The sequence below is a fragment of the Myodes glareolus genome, chromosome 3 (assembly GCF_982192425.1).
Source record: "Myodes glareolus chromosome 3, mMyoGla1.1, whole genome shotgun sequence".
In the NCBI taxonomy this organism is placed as follows: Eukaryota; Metazoa; Chordata; class Mammalia; order Rodentia; family Cricetidae; genus Myodes; species Myodes glareolus.
Window position 1 is genome coordinate 23,368,162 of NC_142028.1, and position 25,686 is coordinate 23,393,847.

General features: G+C 42.0%; 1 long non-coding RNA gene across 1 annotated transcript in view; it reads left to right on the plus strand.

Annotated features, from left to right (window-relative positions):
* The first annotated feature begins 10,074 nt into the window (after nt 1-10,074).
* The window catches only part of LOC148122599 (uncharacterized), a 54,646-nt gene continuing 39,034 nt past the window's right edge, over nt 10,075-25,686 (plus strand). The window contains exon 1 of the long non-coding RNA XR_015737443.1: nt 10,075-11,102. This is a non-coding gene — a long non-coding RNA (uncharacterized LOC148122599). The remainder of the gene's footprint in view (nt 11,103-25,686) is intronic.

The window sequence follows — 25,686 nt, forward strand, 5'->3', positions numbered from 1 at the left end:
TCCTTTTGGCAGGTCCTATTGTTGTGTGAAAAACAGCCCTCAGAAATCACTTTGTCCTTTGAGACTGAGACACAAGTGTCTCTTTCTCTCCAAAGATCTCAGATCACGGAGATGCCTCCTGAGTGCTGGGATTAAAGGCGTGCACCACCACCACCTCCTGGCACAGCAGTGATTTGTAATCTGAGGAGGAAGAGAACAGTCACTCTTAGTGCTTAGAACTTCCTCATCATTATCTTGAGTTGGCCATGTTTTCCTCTGGACTTGTAAAGACTGTATATTAACATAGTTATTAATCCTAGTAAACCCAGAATAACAACAGGCAGGAGCATTAAAGCTAAAAATTTGTCTGACCAAATGTCCAGTATAATTTTCAATAATTGTGGGCGAATAGAGGAGTTGATGAGGTTTGGGACGAGGATAAGGAAAAAATGTGTAGACCAGGCTGTCCTCGAACTCCAGATCCACCTGCCTCTGCCTCCTTCAGCAAATCCTACCGGCCTGCGCCACCAGAACCGGCGACTGCGAGGTCTGTTAAATGGATACTTGAGAAGGAGGTACTATGACGTCACTGCACCCATACACCGAGACCTAGGGTGGAGCCACAGCTGCAGGACTTAGTCCCACCTTCCTGAGTCTCAACCTAAGGACAACGCGAATCTACTGCACACTGACACACACGCCCTTCTCTCCACTGAACAGCTGACTCGCACCGCCTGGAGGCCACTTCCACTCGCGACTCCCGTACCGCTCGAGCCTAAGCCGCAGCTCTGCATTCACTCTCAACTCTCACCGCTCAAAAACACCTTCAACCTTCACCGAGCCTCAGTCGCCTACTTACTGGCTTCACACCGCTTTTCACCACGCATCCAACGAGTCAGCGCAAAATACAATCTCATTACTACTTTCCTACCTTTTCTTACACGAATTTACAGTCGTAGGCTTTTAGCTCCTTAATTCATTCTGACTTCATTGCTCTATATGGTGAACAATGACACCCAAACCTGCGTGCTCCTCCAGTTCTCCCTTCGTCATTGGCCCAAGAGACTGTCCCCCTTACTTCCAAGGTGTGCTTTTTGTACCCTAGTCAAAATCGTGAGACCGTATAAGTGAACATTTGATAATATTCATTGTTCTGTAATCCTTTACTTTGGTTTCTTTTTCTCTGTCAGTATCATACATATTTTGCTTTTAGAGGTTGCCTTGTTCTATAGGTTGCTTTGTTTTTATAGGTTGTTTATATTTTCACATAAGCCTACCTAAGTTCTCCAACTTTGTGTGTTTTCCAGGTGTTTTGTATGTTTCAAATCTATGCAGTTCTTGTAGACAGTATTAAGGTTTTGATAGGGATTGTTTTGAATCTGTAGATCGCTTTGTTAATATGGCCGTGCCAATATTTTTTCATCCAATCCATTAACACAAGATGTCTTTTATTAGTGTGTTTTACCTTGACTCAGCAGTGTTTTCTTGATGGGGAACTTAAGCCAATCACCTTCTGCTTAGGGTGTGTTCCGCCCCCCCTCCCCGAGCCACACACAAAAAAATAAAAGATCGAGGTGCACTTGCCGCTTCCTCTTTTGCCCCCTGCATTCCCAGATCGCTAGAACCCTGGTATTGTAAGTTTTCCTTTCTTCTGTTTATTAAAGTTAAATCTTTTATATTAAGCTAGTCTGGTTAATTTTTAACTACCGATCGACCACGCCCTTCATTTTCTGACTTCCACCATATAAAACACTCACATTACATAGTATAATTTCCCTCGGGCACCAGGCCAGAGGGAGAGCAAGCAAAACCTTCAGTAGCCTTTCGACTCCCCTGAGTTATATATACCTGGACAGGCCCCGGAATTTTCACACAGCCCCAAGGACTTGCATTGTGTTACAAAGACCTTTCGTTGCCCTGTGTGTATCTTACCAGGGCTGGCATCCATTAAACTTGGGCTTTTTCTAATTTTGTTTGATTTGGTCTGATTTGGATTATTGCGTCGCAGAAAGGTTTGTTGGCCCATAAAAACTTTTCATTTCCCATGGATACAAAGTCTATGCAAAACTTGGTTTAGAGAAAACACGGGAAACCGTGGTACCTTATGAATTCGGTATTTGCACCTGGCATTGTATGGTCAGAAGTTTCTATCAGTTTATTTTGAGATATGGAAATCTACTGACTAAAATGTAAACACAGGGGGGTTAAAGATGCTGAGGAAAGCGCTTCAGTTTTCTGACACTGAGCCTCCCGAAGTCGCAGAGGCTACATTGATACTCCTGTGTCTCTGAAGTCTTCATTTCTCAGACCTGTGCCAAAAATATTCGAGTCATTTTGTCGCCCAACTGGGGCTTGAAGGACAGAGAAGCCAGGGGCATTGAGAACTAGGAGGAACGCTCTCATTGTCAGAGGACCTCAGGATTGGCAGGGTCATGAGAAACTTCCCATCTCATGGACGACAGTACATGCAGCTATTAAAATACCTGTTAAAGAGAAATGTAGTGAAAGAGAAGAAAAAACGGCTACAGAGCTTTTGACCTTAATCAAACGCCATTGTACGTGGTTTCAGGCAACTCCTTACGGTCAATTGAAACTGAAGGATGGAAACTTTGAAGAGAAGTCGTCAAAAAGGAGAGCCCACACCATTAAAATCTTGAACTTTATGTAATTTAATATCAAACGGAGCCGTTGCAGAGTAAGGAGTCACTTAAAGCTGCATCAGAAGTAGAACAGGAAAGTAAAAGGGAAAACACTCAGGCTAGAAACGGTCAGCAAGCAGAGGAGAATGATCCTTCACAGGTCGATAAGAAAGCTGTTTCAGAGGACCTTAAAAGTGAGAAAAACCACCACACAGGAGATGACTCTTCCTCCGCCTTCGTCAGAAATAACAGATTTAGGAATTAGAAAGGTTGAGAAGAAGAGTGCAGGTTTAAAAACACAAGAACTCCCGAGACAAAAGGCAAAAAAGGAAACGTCCCAGTAAAGAAAAGGAAAACTACGGAGATGCAAAGGGAAATCTTCTCAGTAGAAAAATGAGAAGGAGAGAGAATTGAAAGGAAAAATTTCCCTAAAGAAGAAAGGGAAATGTTTAATTGTAGGTCCACCTTTTGAGGGATTTGAGGAATGGTTGCTTAGGGTGATAAGGACACCTCCACGGGTGTTCCCAGATATTATGCAGTGTAGCCTGCAAATGATCAGCAGCCTCAAGGTTGGCTGAGGTTGATTGGAGACCTACAGAATAAAGGTATGAACGGATTAAGCAAAGCAGGAATAGCTTATGGAATGCATTCTCCCTGTGTAAAACAGGTTTTAAGCCACTGAGCTACTCAGAATATAGTTATTCCGCAAGATTGGAAGGACCTCATGGCAGCTATACAAAAAGCTAGTCCTCAATTACAATGCCTTACTTGGTGGATAGAGGAAGCCGCGGACATGGAACAGAGCAGTCAGACTAGAGGAGTAAAGAGAGTAAAGGACCAATTACCAGGAGAGGGACAGTATGCTAATCTCCAAAGACAAACGCAGTTGGATGCCACTGTAGTGCAATGTCGCCCAGTGGCTTTGAGGGCACAGGATATGGTGGAGGAGCCAAGGAAAAGATCAAAAACCGCACAAACTGCAGGAGAAATCTACAGTGTCTTTTTACAAAGATTAACTTCAGCAGTGCATAGAACAGCAGCTGATCCAGATGTTAGAAAGGTTTTATCTGAATCTTTGGCTTTTGAGAATGCTACTACAGAATGTCAAAGGCCATAAGGAAGGCCCTTGACGGCTCAGGGAGCTCCTTCAGAGGAGTGGGTTAAAGCCTACTGCTGATATTGGCTCCCCAGGATGTGATGCTAATATGGCTATATAAGCTATAGCTAACGGCCTTAAATCCCAGAACACAAGATGTTTTAACTGTGGGAGACTGGGACATTTAAGAAAAGCCTGTTAGCGTTCTGTTACTAAAAAGGATACCTCTTTAGACGATGATCATTTAGAAAGCCTCATTCCCCGGGAATTTGTAAGAGATGTGGGAAAGGTAAACTGGACTATGGAGTGTAGATCAAAGAGATATATGCATGATAGTCCTTTACCTTCGGGAAACTGGATGAGGAGCCTAGCTGGGGCACATTAACAGATAAGAGTTCACAGTTTCCCTTCAGAAATTCTATGGCTCATCAACAGATCCACCAGGGGAAACAGACTCAGCATTAGAGGTTTAACGCTTGCTGCTTCAGGGAGCACTGCTTGGAATTGGCAGTGGGCAGACATCTAACGTTGTCCCCACAGATCCCTTGTTATAAAATAGCCACTGGGGTGTATGATTCCATTTCCCCAAGGAACAGTAGGAATAATTTTCGGTAGAAGCAGTCCAATATCTCAAGAAAATTATAGATGAAGATTACCAGGGAGAAATTACAATTATGGCATATGTAGAAAGGAGTGTGCAAATAGAAGCTGGTGATAGAATCGCTCAGTTGTTGACACACCCATAGCTAAAAGTCTAAGCAGTTCCAGTGACTAGGACAGGAGGCTTGGGAAGGTGTGAAAAGGGTATTTTGGCAAATGGACATTAATGATGAAAGGCCTAAATTGAAAGTAAAATTAAATAGGGTTAAGATTAAAGGATTATTGGATTCTGGTGCTGGTGTATCTATAAATTTCACGAGGATCCTGGGATCTAAACTGGCCTCTACAAGAAGTCTCCACTCTAGTTGTGGGTATTGGAACCTTATCTCAAGTAAAACAGAGTGTAAATGGATTGAATGTATAGGGCCTAAAGGACAAATAAAAATTTTGAAGCCTTATGTGGCTGATATGGCCTTAAATCTATGAAGAAGAGATTTGTTACAACAATGGGGAGCTCAAACTAATATTACTACAATTTCAGAATCAGCTTGTAATTTGATTTTTAAAGTGGAATTTCTGGAAGGGGCATCAGGAAAAAGTATAAAGGAACGTCACAGGCTCTGCAAGTTATAGAAAGGTAAACAGGACAGCAGGCGGATGTCCAACTTTATAGCCTGGGCCACTGCTGACAGTCTCACTGCTCTGCCTTTCAAAGGGCTAAGAAAGAAGCCTGTGCGGGTAGAGTGGCCCTTGACTAAAGAACAATTGCAGGCATTTTAGGAACTTGGGAAAGAACAGTTAGAAACAGTTAGAAGAAAACACACTGAGGAAACTACTAGTCCTTAAAATTCCCCTGTATTTGTCTTTAAAAGAAAAAAAAAGAAAAAAATCAAGTTGGAGAGATGGCTCAGAGGTTAAGAGCGTGGGTTCTTCTTCTAGAGGTCCTGAGTTCAGTTTTCAGCTTACAACCATCTCTAATGAGATCTGCTGAAAATAAAAGGTAAAAATAAAAATAAAACACCAGTTCTTTAAAAAAAAATCTGAAAAATGAAAAATGTTAACTTATCTGAGAACTATTAATAAAATAATTCAACATATGAGAACTTTACAGACTGGAATCCCTCTACCTTCTTTATTGCCCCAAAGCTGGCCTATTATAGCTATTGATTAGCACGATTGCTTTTTTACTATTCCTTTATAAGAGCAGGATAGAGAAAAATTTGCTTTTACAGTTCCCACTTATAATAATTTTCAATAAGTAAGGAGATATCACTGGAATATCCTTCCACAGGGTATGGCAAATAGCTAAGCTTTGTGTCAATAGTTTGTAAATCAACCACTAAAAGCAGTACCTAAACATTCTCCTCAATTTATTATCTGTCATTATCCAGACACTATTTTATTGAATGTTTCTGATACAGATACCTTAAAAAGAATATTTAATGCAGTACATAAAAATTTACCTTATTTTAGATCATAGATCGAAAAACTATTAAAAAGTACAAAGAGGAGATTCTCTAAGCTATTTAGGCTATAAATTAAGTAAACTTAATATTCAACCACAGAAGGCACAAATTATGAGACAATGATTGCATACTCTTAATGATTTTTTAAAAAGGTTATTAGGAGATATCAACTAGTTGTGGCCTACAACTGGATTGTGTACTCAAAATTAACTAATTTGTTTCAAATTTTGCAAGGTGACTCAGAGTTAAACAATCCAAGACAGTTAACAGCCGAGGCTGACAAAAAGTTGACCTTGATAGAACAAAAATTACAGAAGCCTATGTGAATAGATGAGACAGTACAAGGAGGTTTATTTGGGCAATTTTACCTTCAAATCATTTCCATACTGGGCTTGTTATGCAGCGAGGGAATAATATTTTAGAATGGATTTTCTTAGCTCACAAACAGTAAAAAATCAAAGATTCATATAAAAGTTTCTAAACTAATTATAGAAGGAAGATTAAGACTTTGTCAGTTGTCAGGTGTGAATCCAGCAAGGATTATGGTATCACATACCAATGCTGTAATTAGGCAAATGTGGGGGATTAATGACTGGCAAAGAGCTTGTAGCAATTTCTTAAAAAATATTAACAACAAGTATACAAAGAGTAAGCAAATTCAGTTTATAAAAAGAACTAACTGGATTCTTCCCTGCATAGTGAGAAGGGCACCTATTTCTGGGGCTGTTACATTTTATACTGGTGCAAACAAATCAGAAATGTCTGTTTATAAAGCAGGGAACAACAGTAAGGTTGTTCAAAGTCCACATGACTCAGTCCAAAACTCAGAGCTGTAAGCCATTCTGATGGTTTTACTAGATTTTAAGGAACGTCTCAACATAAAATAATAGATTCCCAATATGCAGAAAGAGTTGTGTTGCTGATAGAAACTGATAAACTGATTTCTAATGATTCAGAATTAACTTTATTACTTGTGCAACTACAACAGACAATCTGAAAAGGAAATTGCCAACTTTATAGTACTCAGATTCGATCTTATACTGAATTGCCTGGACCATTAGGGAAAAAAAAAAAAAAGGAAAAACTGATCAATTACTGTGGAGACCCAAATATGTGAGCCTATTTCCACCTTGACCAAAGCCCAGTGATCTGGAACTTGACTCTATTCAGAGAGTTGGAACTGATCTCTATTCTTTTAATGTTATTGTCTTTTTACCTCAAACAAAGGTCTCACCGTTGCTTTCTCAAGATTATTGTCAACAGGTGTGGCTAATATCCAGCCCTTATATTTTAGGAATAGAGAAGTAGATGTTTTACCTCAAACAAAATTCTAGGGAGTCCACTAAGGTTCAGGTCCCTTAGGGAGATAACAATGGATTCCACTCAGAGAGATTTGATTACAGAATGTTTCGGTCTTGGGTGAAAGCCTGATTGGCTTCATTCTAGCAACAGAATGTTTAACTATGGATGTAGCACCCAGCCTTCCACTGGGCTGTTCATTTTCCTGTATCATGTTAAAGCAGTGAGTGTTTGTTTGCTTTTTGTTTTTGTTTTGTTTGTTTTGGGGTTTTTTTGTTGTTTGTTTATCTTTCTCCTACTTATTAGGGTTGTGTATTTTAAGGAATAGGAAATTAAACATGGACAATTTCAGTATTCACTGGAACTCCCTCCATTATAATTAATAGGAAGTGTGTTGAAAGTCTCTAAATTTCATAAGCTACATCATGTTAACAGGAGGGGATTAAAGAAAAAAATTCTGTTACTTGGCAACAAGCAAAGGAAATTATAAAAAGCTGTCCTGTTTGTTCCTTTTATAATCAAATTCCTTTACCTGCAAAAACAAACCCTAAAGGCATGCAGAAAATAACAAAAATTGGCAAATGGATGTATTTCATTTAATAGATTTTGGAAAGTTAGAATATGTTCATCATACCATTGTCACTTCCTCTGGGTTCTAGTGGGCATCTTCCTTAAAGTCTAAAAGGGCAGATTATATATTCTTAGAGACAATGTCTATAATGGGCATGAGTAAGGGTCGGCGAGTGCATGGGCAGGGTCTTGTGAGCAGCATGTGGAGCTGCTGCCTGTGCATCTGGAGAGGCTGGTACAGGTTGAGAGTGTGGCATGCGGGTAGGAGAGCAGGGCCCGGTGTGAGGAGAAGGATAAGCGGCCTTGTGACTGTTGGGAGTTAGTTGTTAGTTGTTTGTAGGTGTGGTAAACATAGTTTGAAGAATTTTTGTTGAAAAGTGAAGGAAAAAAAATGTGTAGTCCAGACTGGCCTCGAACTCCAGATCCACCTGCCTCTGCCTCCTTCAGCAAATCCTACCGGCCTGCGCCACCAGAACCGGCGACAGATCTGCTTGTTTACTTGGTAGTTGAGGAAGAAATCCGTGACGTCAGTGCCTCCAGCCCTGAAGAAACAGGGCAGAACCTTAGCGGCAGAACTAAACCCACCTTACGTTCCTGTCATCTAAACCTGAGCACAACACTAGCCTTCTACACACTGTCTGGAAAGAACTGCAGCCTCTCAACTCCTAGAGACGACGCCGGCTCGCGCCACCCCTGCCGGTCTCCCCGGGAAACACTCCCGCAGCTCTGCATTCACTCTCAGCTCTTACAGATGAAAAACACCTTCAACGTTCACCCAACATCAGTCGACTACTTACTGTCTTTATTGTGCTTTTCACCACACATCCAACGAGTCAGCGCAAAACACAATCTCAGTACTTTCCTACCTTTTCTTACACGAATTTGCAATCGTAGGCTTTTAGCTCCTTAATTCATTCTGACTTCACTGCTTTATATGGTGAACAATAACACCCAAACCTGCGTGCTTCTCCAGTTCTCCCATCCTCATTGGCCCAAGGAATTGTCCCCTTCACTCCCATGGTCAAGATCCTGTGAACATTTAATAATACCCACTGTTCTGCAATCCTCTACCTTGCTTTATTTTACTCTATGGCACTACAATACTTATTTTGCTGTTTTGGATTGCTAATATATTTTCATATACGCCTTCCTGGGTCCTCCAGCTTTGTGTGTTTTCAAAGTGTTTTGAGTGTTTAAAATCCATGAAGCTCTAGTAGACGACATCATTAAGGTTTTGCTTTGAATCTGTAGGTTGCTTTGTTAGGATGGCCGTGCCAATATTTAATTCATCCAAACCATTAACCTAAGATGTCACTTCTTAGTGTTTGTTTTAATTTGATTCTGTTTTCTGACTTCACTATATAAAGCATTCACATTGCAATTTGGTTTATTCATATTTTAGCCTGTTCCGTGGTATCTTTAATGGAGTTATTTTAGTTTTCTCTTCGAATTGCTCATGGTAAGTGATGTACACAGGTGAGTGTAATGTTTTAATTAAGAACAATGTCCTGCTTGGTCCTGAGCATTTGAAAATCTGGACCCCAGGTGGTGGTGATGTTTGGGGAGGGTTAGGAGATGTGGCCCTGCTGGAGGAAATATGTCACTGGGGACAGGCTTTGAGATCATAGGTCCCATCCTACTTCCTGATTGCTCTGTTACATGCTTGTGTTTCAAGATGTGGAGAGCTCTTAGATTCCTGCTCCAACTACCATGTCGGCTTGCTGCCTCTGCCCTATGACTAATGGACTCTGATATCAGAGACAGACAGACAGACAGACAGACAGACAGACACAAACACAGAAAGAGACAGAGACACACACAGAGAAAATCTTTTAGAGTTTTTATACGCAATATGTTCTAGGTCCAGTAAGTTGGCTCGGTGACCAGAGTGCCTGCTGCCAAGTCAGAGGACCCAGAGTTTGACCCCCAGGACCCATGTAGTAGACTTCTGTTAGTTGTCCCCTGAGCTCCACATGTGTGCCGTGGCATGCACACACGTAAACGCATACACACACACACACACACATATAAATAAAAAATGTAACTTTTAAAAAGTTTGTTCCCTGCTAACAGAGAATGGTTTGATATCTTCTCTAATAGAGATATCTCTGTTTTTTACGTCTTTTGTGTGTCTGTTGTTATACCCAGATCTGCGGAGTCCCCCAAACACTAACAAGGAGACCGAGTCCCGTATGTAAAAGCTAACAGCCTTTATTCTTACACAAGCTGGCAAGCTCAAGCTCTCAGTGTGACCCATGTATTAGTTATCTGAGAGCCCTGAGCACAGCTGGGTGGTTTTGTTTTTGGTTTTTTGTTTTTTGTTTTTTGTTTGTTTTTATAATAGCAGAGGTTGAGGTGAGGGATTTTAAAGTTTCAGGACCCCTGAATGGCTGACATTTGTCTAGGGGTGTCCTGGTGAAAAGGGATGGGTGTGTGCTGGCAGGTGATCCTATCTACACACATTAGGAATTTTCTTTGCTTCTGGGTGGTCTCAGTGTTTGATCTTTCTTGGAACCAAGTATTGATTAGGGTCAATTACTTAGACTCAAACCAGTATGGAGCTTGTCATGGCTGGGTCCTACACCTACGACCTCCAGTCCTATGTTGAACAGCAGTGTGTTTATTGACCAGCAGGGGTATGCACACTTGTTCTGAGTCCTACCCTCTGGCTTTTTATAAATGGTGTTCACTATGTGAGTGGAGGGGCTTCTTCCCCTAGTTTGTTAAATGCCTCACCATCAAGTGGTGTGTAATCTTGTCAAAGGCTGTTTCTGTGTTCCCCGAGATGAGCCTGAGACTGCCGTCTTCCCTCAGTCAACATTGTGTGCTATATTGGCTTTCGTGTGCAGAAATATCCTTGTGTTCCACACTGATTGGAATCAGCTCTCCTGTCTTTCAGAGGATGCAGTAAGCCGAGTAAAAGAAATGTGGAAGGTTAACAAGAGGTCATTCATGAAGGGCAAGACCTGGGGATGGAAGAGAAGAGACCAGAAGCCTGGTCAGGAAATACAAACACAACACCATGCTGCAGTATCCCATTCTGAGTGAGCGTCCTGATGTCAGCAATGAGGCCGTTCCCAATGTGATTGCCTTCCAGTTGTGGCAGGTGTGTGGGTCATGACTCTTTCCAGTTGCTCGTTACAAAAATTAAATTGTCAATGTTTTAAGTCAGGGAAAACATTTTAGTCTCCCAGGTTCACTACAGTCTTTACACAGGAGTCGGGAGTGGGGGAGTAGAGTATTTTGATAACTGCAAGGACCATTTGGTAGAGTTATTTTATAAGTTATATTTATTTATTCATGTATTTGTATGTAAGAGTAATTTCATGTTGTAATGATATATTTGAAATTATCACGCAGGCTGTGAAAACTGAATCAGGGAAAATGACCTTCTGTCTGAATTCAAGTCGGTCTATGAGACTGATTTCAATGTTCTTAACTCCAGAGAAAGAGGTACAAATAGAGGTGTGTCTGGGGTTTTTGGTCATTGCTTGCTTACTTCCCTGAGGATGTTACTAAATAACTTTGAATTTTAGTCTTTAATTTTAAAAAAATAGAGAAAACACACAGAACTCAAATATTAAAAAATGATGAAACCGGGTCTTCTGTGGCCAACAGGGATTCAGATGAATAAGACGAGCAATAACTCTGCCTTGGAGGCTCATTAGCAGGCCACTCAGGGCACACAGAGAAGGTGTGACCAGACAGAACCAGTCTTATCGTAAAACAGGTAGAAAAGACTTTTGGACATAAAGCAATTCCTTCATGACATGAACATGGAAATTTACTTTTCTTAAAGAGAGTCCATGAAAAAAAAAAAAGCCACTGTCACCCTGTGAAGGAAGCGAACTTTCCAAGACGACCTTAAAGTTAGAGCTTTCTGGCTGAAAAGACGCGGTCGATGACAAGACGGATACCATCGTTGTCCTGATAAATGGATGTCCATCATTTCATTTGAGAGTCTAAGTGAGAGGTCTGAGCGGCTCTCAGACAGCAAGGGGCTTCCCCACCAGGGGCTGGAGAGCCTGGCTGGTCCTTCAGACCACGTGATGCTCTTGTAAAGGGTTTGAGAGGACAAGAGTCAGTTCCCAACACCTACACCAGGTGATCTACAGCCATCTGTAACTCCAACTCTAGGGGAATCCAAGGACTCTGACCTTTGAGAATACATTAAAAAAAATGCAATTAAAAAATAAGAAAAATGCCTTTTTAGAAAGAAAGCTGCCATCCAACTGATGCACTAATGTTCACTTTCCAATTTCAAGCATCTCTGTTTCTTTCTGGTTGTTCATCTCCTATCTGGCCTCCGAAGGTACTTCCACAAATCACAGAGACTGTGAAAGACGTCTTGGAGCGCCCCCGTTTGTCTTCATCCTCCTACTGTTGACACACGCCCCGCAGCTCCAGCACCCCCACTCCCCTAGATGCCTTCTGCTACTCAACGTATTTTTCACACATTTTCATCAGCCCTCAGCTCTGATTGATTGGTAGACCTGTCCGCCCCGTCTCTTCATGCTATTTGGTAGCTGTTCTATGAAAGCTGCATTTTCCCAGGGACGACGTCACCCACAGAGGGAGAAGACCCCTTGTCAAGGGTTGAAAATGTTTGATTCTCAAGTGTAAGCATCACTCTCCACAGAACATGTTGAACAATCACCTCTATCTCTGTGACATTAAGGTTTGGGGATGACGATTACAGCAAAATGTCTTTTAAATTCAAGAAGATACTTTAGGGGATAAAATATAAAAGAATTTGAGATACACTGCTTTAATATTTTCCTAATGGATTTTTCTTTTGTTTTTAAGATTTTAATTTCCTTTATGATGCTGAGAATGTGGGAATGCTAAGAATGTAGGCTTACATGTCTGTGCCGAGAGAAGCCCTGACTACTGATCTTATCCCCTCCACCCAGAAAGCACATTTCCGTTTCTTCCACGTGACTTTTTACTTGTATATATTTTCTTGTTTATTGTCGGCCTGACCGACAGAGAATGTGAGGTGTACAAGGACCAGGGTCTAAGCCACTTTAGTACAGTGATGTAGTCCAAGCCCAAATAATTTGATAATCATAATCCTGACCATTATCAGTCTATAAGCATTTCTTCAGTATATAAAAATATCTTGAGTGAACTTTAATGTACAAGATATGGAAAAGCAAAACGTTTTTTTTCTTTTTTTATTAATTAATTTATTTATTTAAAATTTCCACCTCCTCCCATCCTCCCATTTCCATCCCACTACCCACTCCCCCTCCCCCTCGCTCTCCATTTCTAAGAGAAGTCAGGGTGCCCTGTCTTGTGGGAAGTCCAAGGCGCTCTCATCTCCCTCCTAGGAAGGTGTGCATTCAAACAGACTAGGCTCCCAAAAAGTCAGTACATGCAGCAGAATCAAAATCCAGTGTCATTATCATTGGCTTCTCAGTTCGCCCTCATTGTCAGCCACATTCAGAGAGTTCAATTTGATCACATGCTTGTTCATTCCCAGTCGAGCTGGCCTTGATGAGCTCCCACTAGATCAATTCCACAGTCTCCGTGGGTGGATGCAGCCTTCGCGGTCCTGCCTTCCTTTCTTATATTCTTCCTCCTTCTGCTCTTCGTCTGGGCTTTGGGAGCTCAGTCCAGTGCTCTAATGTGGGTCTCTATCTCTATCTCCATCCTTGCCAGATGAACGTTCTATGGTGATACAAAGCAAAACGTTTTAAGTGTATGTCAAATTTATAGAAACAGATCATAAAGGGACATTTGTTCTTAAATTCTGCATTTACTAAAATCGCTGGAGTAAAGTAGTGTTAGTATGTAGTGAACTATAATACAAATGAGAGCGCAGGTCTATGAACTTTGTTTTCTCCATCTCAGGAAATATGCCATTTTTTCTGGCAAAAAACCCAATCTATTATTATTTGAAGTAATTTCAATAATAAATTCAAATAATAATACAGAGTATTTATAATAAATAGTATTGGAGCTGGAGAGATGGCTCAGGGGTTAAGAGCACAGGTGGCTCTTCCAGGGACCCAGGTTGATTCCCAGCACACACATCACACATGATGGCTCACAACGATCTCGAACACCAACTCCAGGCCATCTGATCTCTTCTGCCTTTTCCAGGCACCAGGCCTGCAAATGGTACAAAGATATACATGCATACAAAAAACCCATACACATAATATAAAATTAATAATAATAATTCAATAAAAATACTAGCACTGTTATGTATCTAACCAAATCTTTGTCACAGAGAGAGAGATTATCGCTGCGTTCAATGTTCTTATTAATAATGAGAAATTGAATTTCAAAGATATTCAGTTGCTTATTTGACTAAATTGATCATTTTGAGATCAGGTGGACAATAAGGATTCCAGCGTAGTTATTTCTTATCGTCTGTATACACTGCACATACACACACACTGTCTCACACACACTGTATACATATGTATAGAAAACATTTGCTGGGTGTGGTTCACGCCTTTAAATCCCAGCACAGGACAGGCAGACGCAGCAGGATGTGGGTGTGTTCCTAGGCCAGCCTGGGAAATTAAGCGAGTTTCAGGATAGACAAAGGTATTACTTAGAGAAACGCCATCTGGGGATTGGAAGAGGACTTAAAGATTTGTAGTAAACAATGTCTCACTTCCACAGATTTTGCCTCATCTGCAAAGCAAGTGCAAGGAGTTAAATATAGGAAAAGGTTGATGGTATTGGAAACCTTATGATTACAGCGTTCACTTCAGCCCTGGAAAACAAGATTTCACCGAGGACGGACTTTTGGAAAGCAGCGGGTGTTTTAACTGCTTGACTTGGTAGGAGGTTAAGAAATGAGCTTGTTTAGACCAAGACGTTTTCTAAATTGGTTTTTGTGTAAATAGAAATATCCAGAGATGCTAGGACATCATTAAGGCAACCAGACAGCTGAACTTGGGTCTAAGGAGTAAGCAAATAAAATTGTTCTGATTTTCTATTGTATTAAAAAGTGCTATCTATTGCTGAATAAATCCCTCCAAAATGTTCTAGATCACTTTAACATCACTCGCTTTATGACTATAATACAGCCCAGGGACTGCCAAGGCACTGATATAATTATGGTTTTGTCTATTAAAGCGCTGTATCCCTGAGCTCAGGTACCAAGAAACATTCCAGAGGCTCAAGCCTCTGAATTGTATAAAAAACTCAAAAGTTTTAATTGGCTTAATAAGTGTGCTTGTCAGTAACTACCTCATGTGGACCACCAGTTCATTGCCAGGTATCTTAGTCCGGGTTTTGTAGCTATGATAAATATCATGACCAAAAGCAACTTGGGAAGGAAAGGGTTCATTTCAGTTTATAGTTTACAGTAAGCCTTTGAAGCAAAGTCAGGTGAAGAACTCAAGGCAGGAATCTCGAGGCAGGAACTTAAGTAGAAGCCATGGACGGCGTCTGCTTACTAGAGGCTTGCTCCTGGCTTGCTCAGTTTGCCTTCTTATACTATGTAGGATCATCTTCTCATTAATCAAGAAAATTCCAGACAGGTTAGCTTACACTCCAGTTTTATGGAGTCCATGCTTTGTGCCACTAACTATGACTGGGTGGGGTGGGGGCCCACAGCCTAGAAAGAGTGAGTGCAGAGATCTGGATGGTAAAGTAATGGAGACGGGATTAGCAGTCAGGAGTCATTACACGAGGTTTCAGGTTTGGTTCCTTTTGGCAGGTCCTATTGTTGTGTGAAACACAGCCCTCAGAAATCACTTTGTCCTTTGATACTGAGACACGAGTATCTCTTTCTCTCCAAAGATCTCGGATCACAGAGATGCCTCCTGAGTGCTGGGATTAAAGGCATGCACCACCACCTCCTCCTGGCACAGCAGTGATTTGTAATCTGAGGAGGAAGAGAACAGCCACTCTTAGTGTTGAGTATTTTGCTCATCATTATCTTGAGTTGGCCGTGTTTTCCTCTGGACTTGTAAGGATTGTAGAGTACATAGTTATTAATCCTAGTAAACCCAGAATAACAACATGCAGGAGCATTAAAGCTAAAAATTTGTCTGGCCAAATGTCCAGTATAATTTTCAATAATTGTGGGCGAATAGAGGAGTTGGTGAGGTTTGGGTGTGGTGGGGACGAGGGTAGGCAAAGAAAATCTTGGAGAGCAGTCATGTGGTTGTTGGGGGACTGGTTGTTGGTGTTGAGTCCCCTTAAGGTGTTTTCGGCTGAGAATGAAAGGAAAAAAATGTGTAGACCAGGCTGTCCTCGAACTCCAGATCCACCTGCCTCTGCCTCCTTCAGCAAATCCTACCGGCCTGCGCCACCAGAACCGGCGAGTGTGAAGCCAGTTAAATAGATACTTGAGAATGCACTACTATGACGTCCGGGATCCTTCCACCGAGAACGAGGGTGGAGCCATAGCTGCAGGATTTAGTCCCACCTTCCTGTGTCTCAACCTAAGCACAACGCGAATCTACTGCACACTGACACACACGCCCTTCTCTCCACCGAACAGCTGGCTCGCACCGCCTGGAGGCCACTTCCACTCGCGACTCCCGTACCGCTCGAGCCTAAGCCGCAGCTCTGCATTCACTCTCAACTCTCACCGCTCAAAAACACCTTCAACCTTCACCGAGCCTCAGTCGCCTACTTACTGGCTTCACACCGCTTTTCACCACGCATCCAACGAGTCAGTGCAAAATACAATCTCATTACTTCTTTCCTACCTTTTTTTACAGGAATTTACAGTCGTAGGCTTTTATCTCCTGAATTCATTCTGACTTCATTGCTCTATATGGTGAACAATAACACCCAAACCTGCGTGCGCCTCCAGTTCTCCCATCGTCATTCGCCCAAGAGACTGTCTGCCTCACTTCCACGGTGTGGTTTTGGTACCCTTGTCAAAATCGTGAGACCCTATAAATGAACATTTGATAATACTCATTCTTCTGTAATTTTTTACTCTGGTTTATTTTTTCTCTATGTCAATATCATACATATTTTGTTTTTATAGGTTGCCTTATTTTATAAGTTGCTTTGTTTTTATAGATTGTTTATATTTTCACATAAGCCTACCTAAGTCCTCCAAGTTTGTGTGTTTTGTATGTTTCAAATATATGTAGTTCTGGTAGACAGTATTAAGGTTTTGATAGGGATTGCTTTGCCTCTATAAATCGCTTTGTTAGTATGGTCGTGCCAATATTTATTCGTACAATCCATTAACACAAGATGTCATTTATTAGTGTGCATTAATGTGACTTCAGCAGTGTTTTCTTGATGGGGAACTTAAGCCAATCACATTCTGCTTAGGATGGGTCCTCCTGGGGCCACACAAAACAAATAAAAGATCGAGGTGCACTTGCCGCTTCCTCCTTTGCCCCCTGTGTTCCCTGATCGCTGGAACCCTGGTTTTGTAAGTTTCCCTTTCTTCTGTTTATTAAAGTTAAATCTTTTATATTAAGCTAGTCTGGTTAATTTTTAACTACCGATCGACCACGCCCTTCATTTTCTGACTTCCACCACAGAAAACACTCACATCATGTGGTATAATTTCCCTCGGGCACGAGGCCAGAGGGATAGCAAGCAAAAACTTCAGTAGCCTTTCGACTCCCCTGAGTTATATATACCTGGACAGGCCCCGGAATTTTCACTCAGCCCCTAGGACTTGCATTGTGTTACAAAGACCTTTCGCTGCCCTGTGTGAATCTTACCAGGGCTGGCATCCATTAAACTTGGGCTTTTTCTAATTTTGTTTGATTTGGTCTGATTTGGATTATTGCGTCGGCAGAAAAGTTTGTTGGGCCATACAAAATTTTCATTTCCCATGGATACAAAGTCTATGCAAAACTTGGTTTAGAGAAAACACGGGAAACCGTGGTACCTTATGAATTCGGTATTTGCACCTGGCATTGTATGGTCAGAAGTTTCTATCAGTTTGTTTTGAGATATGGAAATCTACCAGCTAAAATGTAAACACAGGGAGGTTAAAGATGCTGAGGAAAGCGCTTCAGTTCTCTGACAGTGACCCTCCCGAAGTCGCAGAGGCTACGTTGATTCTCATGTGTCTCTGAAGTCTTCATTTCTCAGACCTGTGCCAAAAATATTCGAGTCATTTTGTCGCCCAACTGGGGCTTGAAGGACAGAGAGGCCAGGGACATTGAGAACTAGGAGGAACGCTCTCTCGGTCAGAGGACCCCAGGATTGGCAGGGTCATGAGAAACTTCCCATCTCAGGGGCGACAGTATATGCAGTTATCAAAATACCTGCTAAAGGGAAATGGAGTGAATTTGGGAAGGAAAAATGGCTACAGAGCTTTTGACGTTAATCAAACGCCATTGCAAGTGGTTTCAGGCAACTCCTCACAGTCAATAGAAACTGAAAGATGGAAGATTTGAAGAGAGGTCGTCAAAAAGGAGAACCCACACCATTAAAATCTTGTACTTTATGTAATTAATATCAAACGCTCTGGAGCCATTGCAAAGTAAGGACTCACTTAAAGCTGCATCAGAAGTAGAACAGGAAAGTAAAAGGGAAGACACTCAGGCTAGATATGCTCAGCCAGCAGAGGAGAATGATCCTTCACAGGTCGGAAAGAAAGCTGTTTCAGAGGACATTAAAAGTGAGGAAAACCACCACACAGGAGATGACTCTTCCTCCGCCTTCGTCAGAAATAACAGATTTAGAAATTAGAAAGGTTGAGAAGAAGAGTGCACATTTAAAAACACAAGAACTCCCGAGACAAAAGACAAAAAAAGGAAACGTCCCAGTAAATAAAGAAAAGGAAAACTATGAAGATGCAAAGGGAAATCTTCCCAGTAGAAAAATGAGAAGGAGAGAGAATTGAAAGGAAAAATTTCCCTACAGAAGAAAGGGAAATGTTTAATTGTAGGTCCACCTTTTAAGGGATTTGAGGAATGGTTGCTTAGGGTGATAAGGACACCTCCACGGGTGTTCCCAGGAATTAGGCAGTGTAGCCTGCAAATGATCAGCAGCCTCAAGGTTGGCTGAGGTTGATTGGAGACCTACAGAGTAAAGGTATGAACGGATTAAAAGAAGCAGGAGTAGCTCATGGAACGCATTCTCCCTGTGTAAGACAAGTTTTAAGGCACTGGGCTACTCAGAATAGAGTTATTCTGCAAGATTGGAAGGACCTCTTGGCAGCTATACAAAAAGCTAGTCCTCAATTACAATGCCTTTCTTGGTGGAGAGACAAAGCCGCAGACACAGAACAGGGCAGTCAGACTAGAGGAGTAAAGAGAGCAAAGGACCAATTACCAGGAGAGGGACAATATGCTAATCTCCAAAGACAAACGCAGTTGGATGCCACTGTAGTGCCTTGTAGCCTAGTGGCTTTGAGGGCACAAAATATGGTGGAGGAGTCAAGGAAAAGATCAAAAACAAGGGATTCAGATGAATAAGACTAGCAACAACTCGGCCTTGAAGGCTCATTAGCAGGCCGCTTAGGGCACACAGAGCAGGTGTGACCAGACAGAACCAGTCTTATCCTTAAACAGGTAGAAAAGACTTTTCGACATAAAGCAATTCCTTCAGGACATGAACATGGAAATTTACTTTTCTCAAAAAGAGTCCATGAAAAAAGAAGCCACTGCCACCCTGTGAAGGAAGGGACCTTCCCAGGTACCAAGGCACAGCAACAGCAAGAAGGTAAAACCTCAAAATGTTGACCTTGAAGTTTGCGCTTTCCAGCTGAAAAGACGCAGTCGTTGACAAGACGGATACCATCATTGTCCTCATAAATGGATGTCCACCATTTCATTTGAGAATCTAAGTGAGAGGTCTGAGCGGCTCTCAGACAGCAAGGGGCTCTTCCACCAGGGGCTGGAGAGCCTGGCTGGTCCTTCAGACCACGTGATGCTCTTGTAAAGGGTTGAGAGGACATGAGTCAGTTCCCAATCCCTACACCAGGTGATCTACAGCCATCTGTAACTCCAGCTCCAGGGGAATCCAAGGACTCTGGCCTTTGAGAGTACACACATGCAATTAAAATATAATACAAGTACTTTTTAGAAAGAAAGCTGTCATCCAACTGATGCAATAAAGTTCACTTTCCAATTCCAAGCATCTCTGTTTCTTTCTGCATGTTCATCTCCGATTTGGCCCCCGAAGGTACTTCCACAAACGACAGAGACTGTGAAAGATGTCTCTGAAGGACCCCATTTGTCTTCATCCTCCTACTGTTGACACACGGCCTGTCCCCAGACCCCAGCCTCCACCCACAGAAACTTTCTCTACTCAACGTATTTTTTCACACATTTTCATCAGCCCTCAGCTCTGATTGATTGGTAGCCCCGTCTCTTCATGCTATTTGGTAGCTGTTCTATGAAAGCTGCGTTTTCCCAGGGACGACGTCACCCACAGGCGGAGAAGACCCCTTGTCAAGGGTTGAAAATGTTTGCTTCTCAAGTGTAAGTATCACTCTCCACAGAACATGTTTGAACAGTCACCTCTATCTCTGTGACATTAAGGTTTGGGTATGATGATTACAAGAAAATGTCTTTTAAATTCAAGAAGGCACTTTAGGGGATAAAATATAAAATAATTTGAGATACACTGCTTTAATATGTTAGTAATGGATTTTTTCTTTTGTTTTTAAGATTTTAATTTCCTTTATGATGCTGAGAATGTGGAAATAGGTCTTAGGCTTACATGTCTGTGACGAGAGAATCCCTGACCACTGAACTTATCCCCTCCACCCAGAAAGCACATTTTCTTTCTTTCACGTGACTTTTTACTTGTATATATTTTCTTGTTTATTGTCGGCCTGACTGACAGAGAATGTGAGTTGTACAAGGACCAGGGTCTAAGCCACTTTAGTACAGTGATGTAGTCCAAGCCCAAATAATTTGATAATCACAATCCTGACCATTATCAGTCTATAAGCATTTCTTTACTAAATAAACCTATCTTGAGTGAACTTTAATATACAACATATGGAAAACCAAAACGTTTTTTTTCTTTTTTAAATTAATTAATTAATTAATTGAAAATTTCCACCTCCTTCCATCCTCCCATTTACCTCCCACTCCCCACTCTCCCTCCCCCTCGCTCTCCAGTCCTAAGAGAAGTCAGGGTGCCCTGTCCTGTGGGAAGTCCAAGGCGCCCCCATCTCCCTCCTAGGAAGGTGAGCATTCAAACAGACTAGGCTCCCAAGAAGCCAGTACATGCAGCAGAATCAAAATCCAGTGTCATTATCATTGGCTTCTCAGTTCGTCCTCATTGTCGGCCACATTCAGAGAGTCCAGTTTGATCACATGCTTGTTCATTCCCAGTCCTTCTGGCCTTGGTGAGCTCCCACTAGATCCATTCCACAGTCTCCGTGGGTGGATGCAGCCTTCGCGGTCCTGCCTTCCTTTCTTATATTCTCCCTCCTTCTGCTCTTCGTCTGGGCTTTGGGAGCTCAGTCCAGTGCTCCAATATGGGTCTCTATCTCTATCTCCATCCCTTGCTAGATGAACGTTCTATGGTGATACAAAGCAAAACGTTTTAAGTGTTTGTAAAATTTATAGAAACAGATCATGAAGGGACGTTTGTTCTTAAATTCTACATTTACTAAAATCGCCGGAGTAAAGTAGTGTTAGTATGTAATGAACTATGATACAAATGAGAGCGCAGGTCTGTGAGCTTTGCTTTCTCCGTATCACGGAATATGTCATTTTTTTCTCGCAAAAAACCCAATCTATTATTATTTGAAGTAATTTCAATAATAAATTCAAATAATAATACAGAGTATTTATAATAAATAGTATTGGAGCTGAAGAGATGGCTCAGGGGTTAAGAGCACAGGTGGCTCTTCCAGGGACCCAGGTTGATTCCCAGCACACACATCACACATGATGGCTCACAACAATCTCGAACACCAGCTCCAGGCCATCTGATCTCTTCTGCCTTTTCCAGGCACCAGGCCTGAAAATGGTACAAAGATATACATGCACACAAACACCCATACACATAGTATAAAATTAATAATAATAATTCAACAAAAAATACTAGCACTGTTATGTATCTAAACAAATCTTTGTCACAGAGAGAGAGATTATCGCTGCATTTAATGTTCTTATTAATAATGAGAAATTGAATTTTGAAGACATTCAGTTGCTTATTTGATTGAATTGATAATTTTGAGATCAGGTGGACAATAAGGATTCCCAGCGTAGTTATTTCTTATCGTGTGTATACACTGCACACACACACACTCTCTCACACACACTGTATACATATGGACTCCCAAGGTAGTTAGTTTCTTATCATGTGTATACACTGCACACACACGCACTCTCTCACACACACTGTATACATATGTATAGAAAACATTTGCTGGGTGTGGTTCACGCCTTTAAATCCCAGCACAGGACAGGCAGAAATTAAGCGAGTTTCAGGATAGACAAAGCTATTACATAGAGAAGCGCCATCTGGGGGTGGGAGGAGGGCTCAAAGACTTCTAGTAAACAATATCTCACTTCCACAGATTTTGCCTCCTCTGTAAAGCAAGCACAAGGAGTTAAATATAGGAAAAGGTAAATGGTATTGGAAACCTTATGATTACAACATTCACTTCAGCCCTGGGAAACAAGATTTCCCCGAGTACCGACTTGTGGGAAGCAGCGGGTGTTTTAACTGCTTGACTTGGTAGGAGGTTAAAAAATGAGCTTGTTTAGACCAAGACGTTTTCTAAATTTGTTTTTGTGTAAATAGAAATATCCAGAGATGCTAGGACATCATTAAGGCAACCAGACAGCTGAACTTGGGTCTAAGGAGCAAGCAAATAAAATTGTTCTGATTATCTATTGTATTAAAAAGTGCTATCTATTGCTGAATAAATCCCTCCAAAATGTTCTAGATCACTTTAACATCACTCGCTTTATGACTATAATACAGCCCAGGGACTGCCAAGGCACTGATATAATTATGGTTTTGTCTATTAAAGCGCTGTATCCCTGAGCTCAGGTACCAAGAAACATTCCAGAGGCTCAAGCCTCTGAATTGTATAAAAAACTCAAAAGTTTTAATTGGCTTAATAAGTGTGCTTGTCAGTAACTACCTCATGTGGACCACCAGTTCATTGCCAGGTATCTTAGTCCGGGTTTTGTAGCTATGATAAATATCATGACCAAAAGCAACTTGGGAAGGAAAGGGTTCATTTCAGTTTATAGTTTACAGTAAGCCTTTGAAGCAAAGTCAGGTGAAGAACTCGAGGCAGGAACTTAAGTAGAAGCCATGGACGGCGTCTGCTTAGTAGAGGCTTGCTCCTGGCTTGCTCAGTTTGCCTTCTTATACTATGTAGGATCATCTTCTCATTAATCAAGAAAATTCCAGACAGGCTAGCTTACACTCCAGTTTTATGGAGTCCATGCTTTGTGCCACTAACTATGACTGGGTGGGGTGGGGGCCCACAGCCTAGAAAGAGTGAGTGCAGAGATCTGGATGGTAAAGTAATGGAGATGGGATTAGCAGTCAGGAGTCATTACACGAGGTTTCAGGTTTGGTTCCTTTAGGCAGGTCCTATTGTTGTGTGAAACACAGCCCTCAGAAATCACTTTGTCCTTTGATACTGAGACACAAGTGTCTCTTTCTCTCCAAAGATCTCGGATCACAGAGATGCCTCCTGAGTGCTGGGATTAAAGGCATGCACCACCACCTCCTCCTGGCACAGCAGTGATTTGTAATCTGAGGAGGAAGAGAACAGCCACTCTTAGTGTTGAGTATTTTGCTCATCAATATCTTGAGTTGGCCGTGTTTTCCTCTGGACTTGTAAGGATTGTAGAGTACATAGTTATTAATCCTAGTAAACCCAGAATAACAACATGCAGGAGCATTAAAGCTAAAAATTTGTCTGGCCAAATGTCCAGTATAATTTCCAATAAGAGTGGGCGAATAGAGGAGTTGGTGAGGTTTGGGTGTGGTGGGGACGAGGGTAGGCAAAGAAAATCTTGGAGAGCAGTCATGTGGTTGTTGGGGGACTGGTTGTTGGTGTTGAGTCCCCTTAAGGTGTTTTCGGCTGAGAATGAAAGGAAAAAAATGTGTAGACCAGGCTGTCCTCGAACTCCAGATCCACCTGCCTCTGCCTCCTTCAGCAAATCCTACCGGCCTGCGCCACCAGAACCGGCGAGTATGAAGCCAGTTAAATGGATACTTGAGAATGCACTACTATGACGTCCGGGATCCTTCCACCGAGAACGAGGGTGGAGCCATAGCTGCAGGATTTAGTCCCACCTTCCTGCGTCTCAACCTAAGCACAACGCGAATCTACTGCACACTGACACACACGCCCTTCTCTCCACTGAACAGCTGACTCGCACCGCCTGGAGGCCACTTCCACTCGCGACTCCCGTACCGCTCGAGCCTAAGCCGCAGCTCTGCATTCACTCTCAACTCTCACTGCTCAAAAACACCTTCAACCTTCACCGAGCCTCAGTCGCCTACTTCCTGTCTTCACACCGCTTTTCACCACGCATCCATCGAGTCAGCGCAAAATACAATCCCATTAGTACTTTCCTACCCTTTCTTACAGGAATTTACAGTCGTAGGCTTTTAGCTCCTGAATTCATTCTGACTTCATTGCTCTATATGGTGAACAATAACACCCAAACCTGCGTGCTCCTCCAGTTCTCCCATCCTCATTGGCCCAAGAGACTGTCCCCCTCACTCCCACGGTGTAGTTTTTGTACCCTTCTCAAAATCGTGAGACCGTATAAGTGAACATTTGATAATACTCATTGTTCTGTAATCCTTTACTTTGGTTTCTTTTTCTCTGTCATTATCATACATATTTTGTTTTTAGAGGTTGCCTTGTTCTATAGGTTGCTTTCTTTTATAGGTTGTTTATATTTTCACATAAGCCTACCTAAGTTCTCCAACTTTGTGTGTTTTCCAAGTGTTTTGTATGTTTCAAATCTATGCAGTTCTAGTAGACAGTATTAAGGTTTTGATAGGGATTGATTTGAATCTGTAGATCGCTTTGTTAATATGGCCGTGCCAATATTTTTTCATCCAATCCATTAACACAAGATGTCATTTATTAGTGTGCTTTAATTTGACTCAGCAGTGTTTTCTTGATGGGGAACTTAAGCGAATCACATTCTGCTTAGGATGTGTCCTCCTGGGGTCACACAAAACAAATAAAAGATCGGGTTGCCCTTGCAGCTTCTTCTCTTTTCCCCCTGTGTTCCCAGATCGCTAGAACCCTGGTTTTGTAAGTTTCCCTTTCTTCTGTTTATTAAAGATAAATATTTTATATTAAGCTAGTCAGGTTAATTTTTAACTACCAATCGACCACGCCCTTCATTTTCTGACTTCCACCATAGAAAACTGTGGCATGCTGCTTGACCAGCAAGCAAGAACGACCACGAATCGAAGATTCTTCTCTGATCACACTTTATTGGAGCCTCTTGGTTGAAGAGACAGCGGGGAACGAGAGAGAGAGAGAGAGAGAGAGAGAGAGAGAGAGAGAGAGAGAGAGAGAGAGAGAGAGAGAAGCGAAAGAGAAAGAAGCCCGCCCAAGCTGCTGGTGTTGGGGCCTCGAGATTGGCCAGGGGCAAGGCTCAATTATGCAAATGTCTGTTTACCTTCAAGCAGCAGGACCATCAGCACCATGTTGTAATGGCGATATCTGGATGGCTCCTTACAGAAAACACTCACATTATGTGGTATAATTTCCCTCGGGCACCAGGCCAGAAAGATACCTGGACAGGCCCCGGAATTTTCACACAGCCCCTAGGACTTGCATTGTGTTATTGTGTTACAAAGACCTTTCACTGCCCTGTGTGAATCTTACCAAAGGTGACATCCATTAAACCTGGGCTTTTTCTAATTATGTTTGGTTTGGTCTGATGTGGATCATTGTGTAGGTGGAGAGGTTTGTGTCCCGCGCTACCATCTCGCCAGCAAGAACCACGCGGTACACATAGGATACTTCTGCAGTAAAGCTTTAATGCCCCTTGGGAGAGCGGGCATCAGCCAACATGGCGGAGACCCAGATAAGATGGAACCCATCCCGTATATAGGAAACAGACCCTGCTTTGGACGTCTCATTCTTGGATTGGTCAACTGTCCATAATCCCAG